Source organism: Gadus morhua, chromosome 10, assembly GCF_902167405.1.
Source record: "Gadus morhua chromosome 10, gadMor3.0, whole genome shotgun sequence".
NCBI classification, from domain to species: Eukaryota; Metazoa; Chordata; class Actinopteri; order Gadiformes; family Gadidae; genus Gadus; species Gadus morhua.
This window is the reverse complement of record NC_044057.1, coordinates 9164484-9181254: the sequence shown is the minus strand read 5'-3', so window position 1 is coordinate 9181254 and position 16771 is coordinate 9164484. Positions and strand designations below refer to the sequence as shown.

The 16771-nt window shown below is 43.3% G+C and overlaps 1 protein-coding gene across 4 annotated transcripts in view; it reads left to right on the top strand.

Annotated features, from left to right (window-relative positions):
- The first annotated feature begins 1047 nt into the window (after window positions 1-1047).
- Window positions 1048-16771, top strand: part of LOC115552399 (uncharacterized) — a 100332-nt gene continuing 84608 nt past the window's right edge. For all 4 annotated transcript variants that reach the window (XM_030368464.1, XM_030368463.1, XM_030368461.1 and 1 more), the window contains exon 1: window positions 1048-1448. The gene's annotated coding sequence lies outside the window, so the exon portion shown is untranslated. The remainder of the gene's footprint in view (window positions 1449-16771) is intronic.

The following is a 16771-nucleotide window of genomic DNA, read 5'->3' as shown; positions in this document are numbered from 1 at the left end:
CACACACACACACACACACACACACGTTCTTGTTAGTTAAAGGAAACAAAAGTTGCCCTTAAGACAATAAATTCATTGATCCGCCGTCTCTCTTTCTGAACCCCATAACAAAACGCATCACCCCACCTGGTGGATAAAGCACCAATCTGCAGCTTCAATCTTACTCGTTCCCCATGGCACCGGCACCTTTGACTATTTTCTTCAGTTTTTGCAGTGTCTATTCCCTTCTAAAAGGAAAACTAGACTCTAAAAGAATCACATACCCTGCTAGGAATGAAAATGTGTCTAATATATCTGACGACACCAAACGTCACACCAAAAGTCGATCCAAAGTAGGCCTAGACCTAAACCTAAAGTTCAAAACCATAATGTTGACACGCAAAAAGGTTTAACATATACAGGACAATCTTCAATACAATTGAATTCAACATTATTATTATATTATATTATTTTAGGATTATCCAAAACAACAGCAGAAACAACAAAAAATGCAAACCTTTCCCTACTCCATAAGAACTTATCAGAGGAAAATGATTGGCCTTACATTGCGTTATAGAACATTTACGTTTTAAATTAGACCGATATCTGATGATTTAAACGACATTATTTTATTGTATCACCGCAATCTAATATGATTTTATATTTCTTTACTTCATGCTCTCTCAAAATCAACGTTAGCATTTTACCATTCATATAACTTACCTATAGCAGTCTCCGAAACATGCATCCCAGGATGCTGCCATCGCCTATAGGGATACAAAAGCGTCATAATCCCAAATTTGACTTTCCAAAAAACTAATTAGCACAAAACCTTTGCCACAAGGCATCACTGTTGCTTATATAAGAAAGACCAAAGGTAAAAAAATCAGATATAGTCTACTCTAATGCTATGTTTTTTTATTATTATTATTGTTGCACTTCTTTCTTTGTAATTTTAACCATATTCTTAAATGTGAATTGGGACAACAGTATGCTTGCATTGCAGGACACGAGGCCTCCGTCCGTCTCTCCGCGGCCGGGACGGACCACCCTGTCTGGGTTGACTTCAGATTGATACCGCCTACCACCACTACAACGGTGGGATTTAGACTTGAGCTGCCGCCTCTATATCTGCGGGATTACGTTAAAAATAAACCCCACTACGCGGCCTTTGATTGGTCCAGTGTTAAAATAGGATGCCAAAGGATTAGAATGGCTCTCTGCAGCACAAATAGCCAGTGTTCTTTGGTGCGTGTTGGATGGGAATTGGGAAGCCTGTCGTCTCTACCTCTGCAGGCAATAGCCCTCAAAGTCAACGCTGGACCCATGTTTGGCAACACCCTCTTCCAGCTTCCAGTGGAGGAGACGGTAATCTTAGTAACCCCGGGATACGTAGGAGACACGCGCAACGAGGATGCGACGATACGACTTAAACTTTAACCCATGAAAGAAGCATCTTCTTGTGACAGGTTTGTGTGATAGCCGAACGACGATCGTTAGGTGACGAGCTAGAATGTGTGTGTGTGTGTGTGTGTGTGTGTGTGTGTGTGTGTGTGTGTGTGTGTGTGTGTGTGTGTGTGTGTGTGTGTGTGTGTGTGTGTGTGTGTGCGTGCGTGCGTGCGTGCGTGCGTGCGTGCGTGCGTGCGTGTGTGTGTGTGTAGCACATTTTTGTGTATTTCAGGTGTTGATGCTGTGAGCTGAGGGGGGACAGAATGGCGGGATATCGGCCTTCCACCGGAGTTCACAATGTTCACATGTTTTATTACGAACTACGATTATTATTTGTTTAAATCCCCCCCCCACACCCCCCCCCCCCCCGCCACGCTCAAACCCAGGATGGGGGACATAGTTAGCGCCTCGGAGCCATATCGAGCCCGGGGGAGGGAGAGATAGGGTGGGAGAGGAGCAGCAACACTACACCGCGCTATTCTAACGCGCTAGACCCAGTGGCGACCCACACGCACGAACCGTGAGCAGCGAGCCGAGGCAAAGAGTTGACATTCATAGTTAGATATAGTATGTGGAATCGAATGGAAAAGAGCGTGTTATGAGGAGGGAGATCCAAAGGAGGCAGTGATCGTGTGCGGTAGGTTCTTCCTCCTAAATGCGGCGGACACTCCTCCACATTTGTTTGCTATTGCAGAATTATCCGCACCTGCTCAGTTCTTCTCGAAGATGGCCTAATGGTTTAAGGGGGTGACGCGTGTCCTGTTCTCCTCATCCTTAAAGCACGTACACTGAAACAGGTAATATAAAGTGTATATATATATATATATTGAGAGAGAGAGAGAGAGAGAGAGAGAGAGAGAGAGAGAGAGAGAGAGAGAGAGAGAGAGAGAGAGAGAGAGAGAGAGAGAGAGAGAGAGAGAGAGAGAGAGAGAGAGAGAGAGAGAGAGAGAGAGAAGTCTATTCGAGCCGGCTGTGTCAACGCTTTTGTGTCACAGGTGAACCGCAAGGCAGTGCGGTGCGAGTGACAACTGGCAGTGTTATAAAATGGATTGATTTGTGTGGTGAACGTCTATGGTTTTTATGTTTTTGCGGTAGTTGATAGTTAAATCTGATCCTTGGGCGACATCACGGGGACATGAGGATGTTGTCGCTCATTGTGCTGCTGTTGAGCAGTGTACTGGTCACGTGCAGCAGTGCAGTGGCTGAAAAATTTGCAGCACCAAACATTCTCACCCTCATTCTTTAATTCAGATCCATTCGTTTATTTAACTTAAATGTTTACTTTTCTTTATTTCCGTAAACATCTATCTTTTTTTATTTTTGATGAAGGTTTAACTTGGTAAAATGTGTAAAAATAAACCTCAGTCCTTAGTTAACCTTAGGTCGGCCTGAGTTGTTCCTCCCATTTCAATCATTATATGTGTTTGCATTGATCTACTTTGCTCGATGTAATTTAGTACTGATTTATCACAACATATCTTCCAAATTACTACCTTCTGGAGGCATGCATGCAGAGTCTCATCTCTCCTATGGTTGAGTTCAGACTCCTCTCTCCTCTGTCTAGGGTTGAGTTCAGAGTCTTCTCTCCTCTCCTAGGGTTGAGTTCAGAGTCTTCTCTCCTCTCCTAGGGTTGAGTTCAAAGTCCTCTGTGCTATCCTAGGGTTGAGTTCAGAGTCCTCTCTCCTCTCCTAGGGTTGAGTTCAGAGTCCTCTCTCCTCTCCTAGGGTTGAGTTCAGAGTCTTCTCTCCTCTCCTAGGGTTGAGTTCAGACTCCTCTCTCCTAGGGTTGAGTTCAGACTCCTCTCTCTAGGGTTGAGTTCAGAGCCTTCTCTCCTCTCCTAGGGTTGAGTTCAGAGCCTTCTCTCCTCTCCTAGGGTTGAGTTCAGAGTCTTTCCTCCTCTCCTAGGCTTGAGTTCAGAGTCCTCTGTGGTATCCTAGGGTTGAGTTCAGAGTCCTCTCTCCTCTCTCCTAGGGCTGAGTTCAGAGACCTCTCTCTCCTACGGTTGAGTTCAGAGTCCACTCTCCTCTCTATAGGGTTGAGTTCAGAGGACAGTGTAGCCTTATTTATTAACTGTGAACAGTTGAACTCTGCACAGCTCACACCCTGATGGGATATTGTGATGTTGGGATGCTGGGATGTGATAGATGGTGTGAACGTAAACAGTGAGGTTAAGATATTTTTTTAAGAATAAAATATTTGAGGGGTCATCATCTATTGTGATGAGCAAATCACATTCACTTATCATAGTGAGACTGTATATGGAGACAGATCTGAAACATGTAAATGTCGTGCTTCATTCAATTTAATTGGCTATACTATAGTAGGCTATGAATCTCTAAATTCAAGATAAGGTTTTTGAATCATCACGGGGCCCCAACATTCATTACATTATCATACATTTGATATATATGTATATACATCACATCATATATATCAAGGAAAGCATGTTCTGATAAGGAAAAAAGGTTTATTATTTTGATCATAAAAAGGTTCTCCAAATCCTTGATTTGGATATTCATACTTAATTCTGGAGACTGTTATGAAGTTTAAGAAACAAAGTGAAACGGACAGAGATAGTGGGACCAGACTTCAGGTCATGTCTCTGCCCTGAACATTTGAATCTGTTAATAATGCCAGATGGCACAATATGAACTTTTTTAGTAACTCCAGTGGGTGTAGCTCCGGCAGGTGTGGCTCCGGGGGGTGCAGCTCCAGCGGGTGTAGTTCCAGCTGGTGTAGCGCCAGCGGGTGAAGCTCCGGCGGGTGTAGTGGGTGTAGCTCTGGCGGGTGTGGCTCCAACGGGTGTGGCTCCGGTGGGTGTGGCTCTGGTGGGTGTGGCTCTGGCGGCTGTAGCGGGTGTAGCTCCGGCGGGTGCTCTGGTGGATTTAGCTCTGGCGGGTGTAGCGGGTGTGGCTCCGGAAGGTGTAGCTCCGGTGGGTGTAGCTCCGGCGGGTGTACCTCCAGGGTCAAGTTGGGGTGGAGGTTCAAGCTTAAAGGGGTCAGGTGTTGCGTCACAATGTTGCTAATAGCTCCGTTGCGAACTTCAGATTCTTTAACAACCTTTTAAAACACAAGAAGTATTTATTCTCCGACCCCCCAGCCAGAACAACCTGCTTCAGACCGCTGCAGCAAACTGAAACATAAAGTGCTTTTGAAAATGTAGAATTTGTTTTGTGTCTCACCCTATGTCATCAATAGATGTTGTGATGGTCTAAATCTATTGAACTGTGGCCTCCAACAAACACCCTCTCCTTCATATATATATGCTACTCTGCTATGTTCTGAACGAATAGCAATTGGCAATTTTGCAGGCAAACCAATTTACTCTTGGAACAATTTTATGGTCCACAATGGTGGTTAAATGTATGATATACATTTTATATGAAATAATCAGAAACAGAACAAGGCATGCAATTTTAAACATTCTGAGTCTAATTTACCGTTTTATTGTTGATTGATCTCCTGGTGAGCACGTCGAGCCCCCTGGGTGTTGCTAGCCACCCATTTGCACCCTGGTTTTCGTCTGTCACTCACAACCTGCCTCCCCTGAGTCTTCTGAACTTTGGACACATCATTTGTGTTTTCTGTAGTCTGTTCGACTTATAATTTGCATTCGATTTGCATTAAGTCAGTACACAATACTTTGCATATTAAACATTGTGCGGCCCTGTATGTATCTGTGTTCCTATGTGTGTGTCTAGGACTGTGGGAGGTGACCATCATGGGTCTCTCTCCCACCAGACTCCCACTCAGTCATTATGGAGCCAGTTTCCTGCCATAATTCAAACCTGAAAAAAAAAGTTTCAAAGGCTTGTAAGTCTGAAAACTCAACACCTTGTAAAAAAAGGTTTTGCAACACTAAAAAAAGAGATGATTTTGTGTTCCATTTTATCTTCTTCATCATTTTCACAAACGCATTTTCAAAGTTTAAAAAATTTCCCCAGCGCATTTGCAGAGTTTCAAATCAGGCACTGTTGTAACAGTGTATTTCATTGTTTCCCGATTTTGAAACCTTGTAAATGGGATTCTGCAAACAGGTGTTCATACAATGAGAAATAAGTTTTGAAAGGTTGAATATTTATTTTTAAAAATTTGTAAAGGTATGCAATGTTCTTCTTTGAAAGAGGGGTCGAATCCAAAGGAATAGCTTTAACGAGACTTTATTTGTATAAAGTATTTTCGGTATGGTAAACTGATGCTCTGAAGTAAAGAGAGATTGAAGATGTGTTCTAAGCACGTGCGAGAGTGTTCTCCTAGCTGATCCTAGCCACAAACCCACGTATGTCTAATCGCTGCCGAGAGAGCTCTAATGTTTTCGTGGCCAGGTGGTCTTCTTTATGGACTCAGAGAGGACCGGAAGACTTGGAGAGGAACCGGTGTGACGTAATCCTCGGTTTTCCTCGCCTGGTCTGTGATGCTGCCCTCTGTGACTAAAGTATCTATTGCAGCCTTCAGTAATGTCCGGCTTTCCCTTGTGGCTATGTGTAGTATTTACGGCTTATATATTTGGTCCTACCCCCTATTGGTTAAGTGAGGGAAATACAGCTTGTGTTCCTAAAATACGTAACAGGTATAAATGTACACCATTGCAATGTATTTCTTCTTCTTTTCAGCAATGACTTTTCAGAGATTTGAAAAAAAAACGTTAGTTGGGGCGGGACCATTTGGCTCTCAACCTATTGGTTGCTCTCTGCTGACGTACATTACAATAACATGTGCCGTTAACAGGGCTGTGCGTGATTGACAGTGCTCTGCCGATGACAAGAATAACAAGCGACCTGCGCGGTTGTGTTTTCCCTTTTCTGGAACCATCTGGGTACGGAACCTACGGAACCCGTAAAGGGACGTAAAATCTAGATTTATATAATAATAATAATAATAATAATAATAATAATAATAATAATAATAATAATACTAATAATAATAATAATAAATGAAATTTATATAGCGCTTAATATGGTACTCTAAGACGCTTTACATATTGCCCTATCAAAACTATGTAAGACAGACAAGGAATAAAAGAAAAACAGAGAATAAACATAAAGAATAAGGTGGGAGTTAGGTGGGGAAGGCTATTGTAAAAAGGTATGTTTTGAGATTTGAAAGAAGAGAGGGTTGGAGAGACTTTGATGTGGGAGGGGAGTGTATTCCAAAGGGTGGGGGCAGCAACTACTCATTCACATTTAAAGTACACACACGCGCACCAGATAATTTCTCGTGCTCACGAGAAACGTTATTATTATTTTTTTATCCTATGTCCCTTTACGGGTTCCGTGAGATGGTTCCAGAAAATGGGAAAAAAAAATCAACCGCGCAGGGCCCCGTTTCCGGAAAGCATCTTTAGCCTAAGTGGATCGCTATGGCGTCACATTAGTGCCATAATTCACTAATGTGATAAAAGATGCATTCGGGCGTATTACATTATTCCACACGCGTAGATATTAACTGCGAGCACGCAAATGATCTCTGCGCGCGCAAAACAGCCTCTCGCGCGCGCAAATTACCTCAGCGCGCGCAAAACAGCCTCTCTCGTGCGCAAATTACCTCAGCGCGCGCAAAACCTCTCGCGAAAGATGTTTTTACGCTCTCGCTCGAATTTAATTTTGGCACTATGGGGGAGGGAACCAAGGCAGGGCGATACGTGAAACGGCCAAACGTGATTGGCCGTTTCTGAAGCGCGATATTTGATTGACAGCCCTCCTCACATTCAATTCTGAATTGTACAGTAAATGGCTGAACGTATTGTAACTCCAGATTCTATGAGTATAGGCGCAGCCTTTGAAGTGTCGGCCTCATTGTCCTTTAAATAGCTGAAGAAAAGCTGTTTATTGGGAGCAGAATGTGCGCCGGCGCCCGGCTATATCTGCGAAATGCGGACGTCGTTGAGGCACGCCGCACGCGGTCGTTATTGAGGCCCACTGGTGTTGGTGGTCGGGGATTACAAATTTTCAGTGCTACGGCTCACGCCTAGGGATAACCCAATATCGATAGCCTTAAAAGGCTGCCCCTATACTCATAGAATCTAGAGTTACAATAAGTAACTATCGTTTCAGCCATTAACTGTACAATTCAGAATTGAATGAGAGGAGAGCTGAGGAGGGCTGTCAATCAAATATCGCGCTTCAGAAACAGCCAATCATAGGAAAGCCCGCCCTGCCTTGGTTCCCTCCCCCATAGTGCCAAAATTAAATTCGAGCGAGAGCGTAAAAACATCTTTCGCGAGAGGTTTTGCGCGCGCTGAGGTAATTTGCGCGCGCGAGAGGCTGTTTTGCGCGCGCAGAGATCATTTGCGCGCTCGCAGTTAATATCTACGCGTGTGGAATAATGTAATACGCCCGAATGCATCTTTTATCACATTAGTGAATTATGGCACTAATGTGACGCCATAGATCGCAGAGTGGGTCGTACGAGCATCGTACAGTTTTCACACCGTTTCCCGAAAGCATCTTTGGTAACAAACGTCTTGAAAACGCTCGTAGCTAACGAGTGCTCCAGGGTACTCGTAGGACGCTAAGAGCCTCGTTAGCCTACTATTGCCTCAGTGGCGTAACCAGCGGACATTCCTAGTATTGGATGCGTTTTATTTAGGGCTGTCAAGCGATTACATTTTTTAATCGTGATTAATCGCATTAATGTCATAGTTAACTCAGATTAATCGCAAATCTTTTTTCTATGCTAAATATCCCTTGATTTCTTTTTCCCATTAATAATTGTAATGCTCTTATCGACATGGAGAAGTGCATCGGCTTGCCTTGTGCAAATGTTTTTTTATTGATAACAACATTGGCATATACTGATCAAAGCAGGAAGATACAAAAAAAAGCCTATAGTGCAATTAAACGATGAACATACAAACATACTGCCTTGAACATAGCAGTCGGGCTACTGCTTCTTTGTTTTGAGGCAAATTATTATTATTTTTTTTTTTTCAAATATGAATTTGCGTTAATCGCTTGATAACAAAATTAACGTCGTTAAAATTGGTTTGCGTTAACGCCCTTAATAACGCGTTTAACTGACAGTCCTAGTTTTATTATAACACATTGGTAATGGTGTATCACGGGCGTCTGAGCCTAATGTGGGCCATTATGTTCTTAGTTTGAGAGAGACAGTCCAGGAAATGAGCAGGCAGGGCACTTAAAATGTGTGAGAGAAAGTGGGGGGGATTTGTGATGACTGACATAGGCTACTCATAAAACGTAGCCTAAAATAATGTACAAATAAAAATAAAAAAAATAAAATAAAAAATATTAATTATAAAAAATAAAAATAAAATGCAAAGGAGCAGGCAAAAGGCTGGGATATGGTGGGGATTGGTCACGTTGACGGGAATGTTTAGTGACATGTGGGAGGGTTGAGGGGGTTAAAAAAAAGTCTCAATCACTCTTCGACGTGCATGAAAACCAGCCGCGTAGTCATGAGGGACGCCGTCCTCACACCGATCTTCCTCGTCGTCATCGTCCTCAATGTCCTCCGGTTCAACCAAAGCTACCCCAGCCTTAGCTGCAATGTTGTGCAACATAGCTGTCACACATATCACAGCGCATGACTTGGCCGGCGAAAACTGGAGCCCTCCGCTGGACTTGTGAAGGCATCTAAAGCGCAACTTCCACCTCCCGATCGTGCGCTCAGGATTAGGACTGATATATATGTCGGCCTAGGCTTAATCAATTGTGTTTTAATATCTTGAGCATTCATATTATTGCAATCTATTCTTTTCGTAGGCTACTCTGCGGTTGGCCTTGATGGGGAGATATTTTAACCCTTTTTAACCCCATTTTCCTCCAACATTCCTGCGTCTCCCCCTGCGTCATAGCCCGTTTCAGCACCATGTCAGTGGACAGGTACAATCCTATGATCGTCGTGAGTGCAGCGAATGCGCGTACACGTTAAGAGGAATTTCGGGAAACGCTCCAAAGAAATGATCGATGGTTCGAAAGATCCATCGAGAGAATGATCTTACGAGCGAAGATCCATCGATATCGGGAACGGGGCCCAGGTCGCTTGCTATTCTTGTCATCGGCAGAGCACTGTCAATCAAGCACAGCCCGGTTAACGGCACATGTGAAATGTGATTGGAATGTACGTCAGCAGAGAGCAACCAATAGGTTTAGAGAATCAAAATCGGGAAACAATGAAATACACTGTTAGAACAGTGCCAGATTTGAAACTCTGCAAATGCGCTGGTGAAATTTTTCAAACTTTGAAAATGTGTTTGTGAAAATCATGAAGAAGATAAAATGGAACACAAAATCATGTTTGCAGATGTTTGAATTTTTTTTTCAGGCTATAATCTATTTTTTCAGTGATGCAAAACCTTTTTTACAAGGTGTTGAGTTTTCAAAAGACTTACAAGCCTTTGAAACTTTTTTTTCAGGTTTGAATTATGGCAAGGAAACTGGCTCCATAAGTCATTACCCATGTTCCCCATGGTCACCCTGGAGAGGGGGGCTCCTAATGAGAGAGCCCTCCAAGCTCTCTTGGGAGGGAGGGATACCCTCTCAGGTACAGTCAGAGAATGTCTAATATGAGGAGAATGGGCACTCGCTGGTTAGTTCCGGTTTTCTGGAATGGTTGCAGTAATAATCTCTGTCCATGCGGGGCGCTCGTAGGCGAGTCCAGAATGAATGGGAGCCTATGGGGTTTTATCCTCAGAATCCACTTTTCTCACGATGTAATTTTTTGTCAAGTAATTTGAAAGTTGCGTTCAAAAGGTGGGGCTAAAATAATAAACTCAGCTGAATATTGCATTTTTTTAAAGGCCCACTATGCAAGATCGGGCATTTCTTCGCTGTTTTCTTGGTTTGGAACGCACTTTTCTCTACACAGCGCCCCCTACAGCTTCGTAGTAGATATTTTACAACAGTGTCGTAACAACTCGTTGACGACCCTTCCCCATGCACCTCTACGCTAGTCATGTGCATTTGTTTTCAACCGGCGAATGCGTGGAGCCATGTCCGAAGTAGATGATCATGAAGTGTAGGCAAGGTTATACATTTTTAAAACTGTGTATTTGTATTGCAATAAACATAAATCCATCCTTTTTTATAGTGGAATGGGAGAATTTATATCCTAGATTATAATTGTTTTAATTTAGGTTGAACAGAAAAATCAGTGTCAGAGTGTTGGCCAACATAATAATCTAAATAAACAAGAACCTGGATTCGGGGATTCAGCCTGTATCTTGGGGACGAGACAGACGAACAGCAAAACACCCGTGGTAACAAAGGAAAGGAAACATTCGGGCTCACAACAAAACGGTTGAGAAAACACATTTTTACAGGGCTCACAACAAAATGGTTGAGCAAACACATTTGTACAGAGACTATCAACATCAAGAATACCACGAAGACAAAGTTCACCAAAGGGTACTTTCAATTTCAAAAGCAACACGGCCAAGTCGGCGTCTCATTTGCAGTCTTTTTCTTTCAGTTCACGCTATTCCTGAAAAGCTTGCCCAACGTTTACTCGTGTCTGGCCTCTCTGTCGGTCAGTCTCCCTTTTCTCTTCTTCTGTTCCTCCGACATTGGGTTTCTCTGTCTCTTTTTAGTCGGCTGAACTATGGTGAATGTAACTATCCCTTAATTACTTGTGTTTATATGTTTATATCGAACGGTTCCGTGTTTGGGGGTCTGTGCCGTAAAGCAATTCGTTACTTCGCGAGACCCGAGACTCCCGCGAGAGTAGGCGGCGGGTCGCCGGCAGAAACCTATTCCCTTTCTCCGCCAAGATGCGCAAGGGGGAGTCGAAACAATGAACAATCGAACAAAAATGTATAATAGAATCATCGCAATGACTCTTAGCCTGTTAGGTAAATCAAGCCAAAAAAGTTGCATAGTTCCCCTTTCACTCGTGTCTGGTCTCTTTCTGGTCCAACTTCTTTTTATTCTTCTTTTGTTCCACCGACAGTCACCTCTTGGCTCCCTTATCAGTCGATTGATCCATGATGAATGCAACAATTGCCTCGCAACTGGCTGTTTATATCTAGCCGGTGCCATGTTTGGGAGTGTGTCTGTGCCGTAAAGCATTTTCGAAACTACAATCTGACTACATTTTCAAGGCGCGATTGGATACTTCCGCTGCGTCACATCCGGATGTGTCGGTCCGAACAGAGCAAGTTGCATATGCGCTTTTTCTTTGGAGAGGCGATATGGGGCAATGACACACCCACCAAACGACCCAAAAAATGGTTGCAGAACCATCAGAATAACTCTCAACCTGCATAATTAATGTAATTCTGGCTAAAAAAGTTGCATAGTGGGCCTTTAAGGTCACGTATCTGTTCTAAAAAGGTGTTGAAAAAATACGATGACGTCACACATTGTCATACTGTCAGAGGTACTGCTTTACGGCAGTTTCTGAAGCACTTCCGCATTTCCTGCAACGATAATACCAGCGGTTGGAGGTAAGGCTTTTTCTTGCTTACTAGTTACAGAGTTTTAGTGAGGTAATGTAAAAAAAAAGAAATGCGCGAATGTTTTGCATATGCATGTAACTTACAGAGTGTTTTTTTTTAATCCTCACTAATGCCGATGATAAAGCTTTTTTTTTAGTAACGATTATGAGCCATTTCTTTCTCCTGAAATAGAAACCTGGATTAGAATCATAATTTTAAGACTGCATCAACTAAGTTTACATCAGTAAACAATTTCCTAGAGAGCAGTGTTCTGTTGTACTCCTCCTCATGCCTCTTCCTTTCTTTCTTTCTCTACAGTTGGACATTGATGCTGTGACAACGGACAAGTCTTCTTCCTCTGTCCTTTTTCCCTGCCTCAGTTCTGTATGTTCAGTGTTGTTGAATCATTTATATATATTTTTTATTATTTACTATTAGTTACTGTTCTTATTGTGTTCTTGTTATTGTGATGTTTGAATAAACTTGCCTGTTGCAATGTTGGTATAATGTTTGTATAATTACTGTTATACAACTGTTACTGTTTCAATGTGACCCAGACCATATTTCTCATTTAACAAACATGCGTAGCTTATAATGTGTTGCAGGGCAGAGCAATTATATTCAATGGCTTAAAACAAACCCATCTGTAAAGATCAGTGAATGCATAGCAATCAATGACCAGTGGTGTAGATGGTTGTCCGACTTTTCGAAAAGGAGGCGCATTAGGCCGACGGTTCAATATGCCGAATAGGCCTACTACATATAAAGAGTTTTATACCTCGCTCGCGCTCTCGCTCTCTCTCTCTCTCTCCAAAATACAACATAGGCCTACATATCACGTTCACGATGAATATTGGAGAGCAAAGTGACAACGCTTCACTTCATTTCGACACGGTGTTTCAGCCCCATGGACAGAGAGCGTAGGTCTAATTCTCAACACGGGCACGAATACACACACACACACACACACACACACACACACACACACACACACACACACACACACACACACACACACACACACACACACACACACACACACAGACAGACACGACTAGGTACACGGTATGAGGTATAAGTTTGACTAAATCAATACCAGCGAAATTATTTAGGCTAAAAGCCCACTGTAAACACAGGAAACAACACATATAGGCCCACACACAGCTAAGATAACATTTTTATTTGTTTTTCACTCACCGTTTGACTTCTTTACAGGAAAGCATTAGTCCTTGTATAACGTGCGTTTCATAAATTCACCTCTTGTGACCGTTCAAGCCCACAGCAACAGTCTGGCTTGGGGAAGTGCACAGCTGGAACTTAGCCTACATCGTCTTTTATTTTTGGTTTCATAATCACACATGTGGAATTGCGCCTTGGCCTATTCGGGATATTGAACCGTCGGCCTAATGCGCCTCCTTTTTGAAAAGTCAGACAAACGGACCTTCGGACCAATGGGTTCCGTTTTCGGAACATTGAACCGTCGGCATAGTGGCATGTCGATGTAATGGGAAATATTTCGGACCATTGAGACGTCGGAACAATGAGGCGTCGGAATTACGGCATGGCACCCATACAGGAGCAAGCAAGAACGTTACCCTTTTCTGTCCTTGGGAAACGAAAAGACGGACAATCCGTTTCCACTGTTAGAGCAGTTTATCATTGCACATTTACGAGGCATTTCTTTTTTAAACTATCTTTATTTTCGAAAAATAGACAATGACAGATGAAATGATATTGAGCGGGACATTGACTGTATTATTTAAAGGCCCACTATGCAACTTCGGGCATTTCTTCGCTGTTTTCTTGGTTTTAGCATGCACATTTCTCTACACAGCGCCCCCTACAGCTTCGTAGTAGATATTTTACAACACTGTCGTAACAACTCGTTGACGACCCTTCCCCATGCACTTCTACGCGAGCCATGTGCATTTGTTTTCCAAGAAGCCGGCGAATACGTGGAGCCATGTCCGAAGTAGATGTTCATAAAGTGTAGGCAAGGTTATACATTTTTAAAAAGTTGTATTTGTATTGCAAGAAACATAAATCCATCCTTTTTTATAGTTGACGGGGAGAATTTATATCCTAGATTATAATTGTTTTATCTTAGGTTGAACAGAACAATAAGCGTAAGAGTGTTGGCATACATAATAATCTAAATAAACAAGAACCTGGATTCGGGGATTCAGTCTGTATCTGCGGGACGAGACAGACGAACAGCAAAACACCCATGGAAACAAAGGTGTTTATATGGTTGCAACCAAGCAAGCTAGAAACATACAGGGCTCACAACAAAACGGTTGAGAAAACAATTTTTACAGGGCTCACAACAAAATGGTTGAGCAAACACATTTTTACAGAGACTATCAACATCAAGAATACCACGAAGACAAAGTTCACCCAAGGGTACTTTCAATTTCAAAAGAAACACGGCCAAGTCGGCGTCTGATTTGCAGTCTTCTTTTTCTTTCAGTTCACGCTATTCCTGAAAAGCTTGCCCAACGTTTACTCGTGTCTGGCCTCTCTGTCGGTCAGTCTCCCTTTTCTCTTCTTCTGTTCCTCCGACATTGGGTTTCTCTGTCTCTTTTTAGTCGGCTGATCTATGATGAATGTAACAATCCCTTAGTTACTTGTGTACTGTTTATATCGAGCCGGTTCCGTGTTTGGGGGTCTGTGCCGTAAAGCAATTCGTTACTTCGCGAGACCCGAGACTCCCGTGAGAGTGGGCGGCGGGTGGCCGGCAGAAACATATTCCTTTGGGGCATCCGTGGCATACTGGTGAAGGAGTTGGACTGGTAACCGGAGGGTGGCCAGTTCGAATCCTGAACCTCCACGGATGAGGTGCCCTTGAGCAAGGCACCTGAAACCCCCACCTGCTCCCCGGGCGCTGCACCGCGGCAGCCCACTGCTCCGGTAGTGCCGGTGTGCCCCCATGTGTGTAACTGCATGTGTGTACCTGTGTGTGCACCTGTATTTGTGTACCCCACGTGTGTGGACCGCTGTGTGTGTATGTGTTCACCGGCTACCCGGATGGGTCAAAAGCAGAGAAAGAATTTCCCCCTAAAAAGGGATGAATAAAGAACTTATCTTATCTATCTTATCTATCTTATCTTTCCTCCGCCAAGATGCGCAAGGGGGAGTCGAAACAACGAACAATCGAACAAAAATGTATCATAGAACCATCGCAATGACTGTTAGCCTGTTATATTAAGGTAAATCAAGCCAAAAAAGTTGCATAGTTCCCCTTTCACTCGTGTCTGATCTCTTTTCTGGTACATTCTTCTTTTGTTCCACCGACAGTCGCCTCTTGGGTCCCTTATCAGTCGATTGATCCATGATGAATGCAACAATTGCCTCGCAACTGGCTGTTTATATCTAGCCCAGGGGTCGGCAACCTTTGTGACATGGAGTGCCAGTTTGACATTTTCTTCTCATCTGGTGTGCCATTATCAACAATAACGCAAAGTTGAATTATGTCACAATTTCTTTTTTTTTTTCCAATATACCTGGAATTTTATTCTCAACAATAACAGTATCTGTATTCTTAACAAAATAGCCACATCAATATTTCAAAGACTGAAAAACAGCTACACATTTAAACTAAAACTAGTGTAGTCTGAGGCAACATCAAATTATCAGATGCCTACCAGACAGTCAGTGTGATCCCTGGCTTTTATCAACAATAACGCAAAGATAAATTATGACACAAAATACCCCTGGCCCTGCTTTGCTTGACTGAGCTCTGTGATCTGTGGCTTGTAGTTAGTTAGGCCTACTTTGAGTTGAAAACATGCGTCAGAGTGCTCCGTTGTTAACCTCCTTAATAAATTCGCCATCTGTAAACGGCTTCCCATGCTTTGCAATGCAATGCGCAATGCGATAACTTGCTTCTGTCCCGTGATCTTTAAAGGGGACTTATTATACCACCAGGTGTGAGTGTGATTAGCCTTACAAGCCGTTTCGAAAATTTGCCTAATATGACATCACTAGTGGGTGTGTCCACCTAGATCTGTGCTGGATAGATCTATCTACCAGCCTACCCAGTGGACTGAAGTAAACATTGCTCATCTATCCAGCACAGATCTAGGTGGACACACCCACTAGTGATGTCATATTAGGCCGATTTTCGAAACGGCTTGTAAGGCTAATCACACTCACACCTGGTGGTATAATAAGTCCCCTTTAACAGTGGTAAAAACCTTGAAGGAGCAAGCTTGTTTTTCATATCTGGACACAGCACGTTTGATTGACTCTAATTAGTCTGCTTGGTCTTTGAAGGTCTTCTCGTGCTTCGTCTCAAAATGACGCTTAACACTTGACGTTCTGCACACAACATTCTCACAGCATAAAATGCACACAGCACGGTCCTTCACAAATACAAAACCAAACTCTTGTGTCCAGCAGCACTGGAATGGCCTAGTTTTAGCTGCAGCGGGTGTGGCCATTGTTCACAATATCACGCTCTGTCATTAATTTATGTCAGCACGAAGACAGCGGACAGTGCGCTGGAATTTCAGACAATTTGATCTGAAATTCTCCCGCTGCAACCTGACCAATGGCCACACTCCAACATCTAATCCAGTGGTGTCCTCCGGGTCCTAGTGCCGGCAGACAAAAGCCGGGTTTTTTTTCTTTTTTTTTTTAAACGGGACAGATAAAGTGAGTATCGTAATAACACTGAGGTGCCATGCCAGTGTTTATTCTGCGGCGTGCCAACCGTGGCACGCGTGCCATAGGTTGCCGACCCCTGATCTAGCCGGTGCCATGTTTGGGTGTGTGTCTGTGCCGTAAAGCATTTTCGAAAATACAATCTGACGATTCGAGGCGCGATTGGATACTTCCGCTGCGTCACATCCGGATTGTGTCGGCCCGAACAGAGCAAGTTGCATCTGCACTTTTTCCTTGGAGAGGTGACTTGGGGCAATGATACACCCACCAAACGACCCAGAA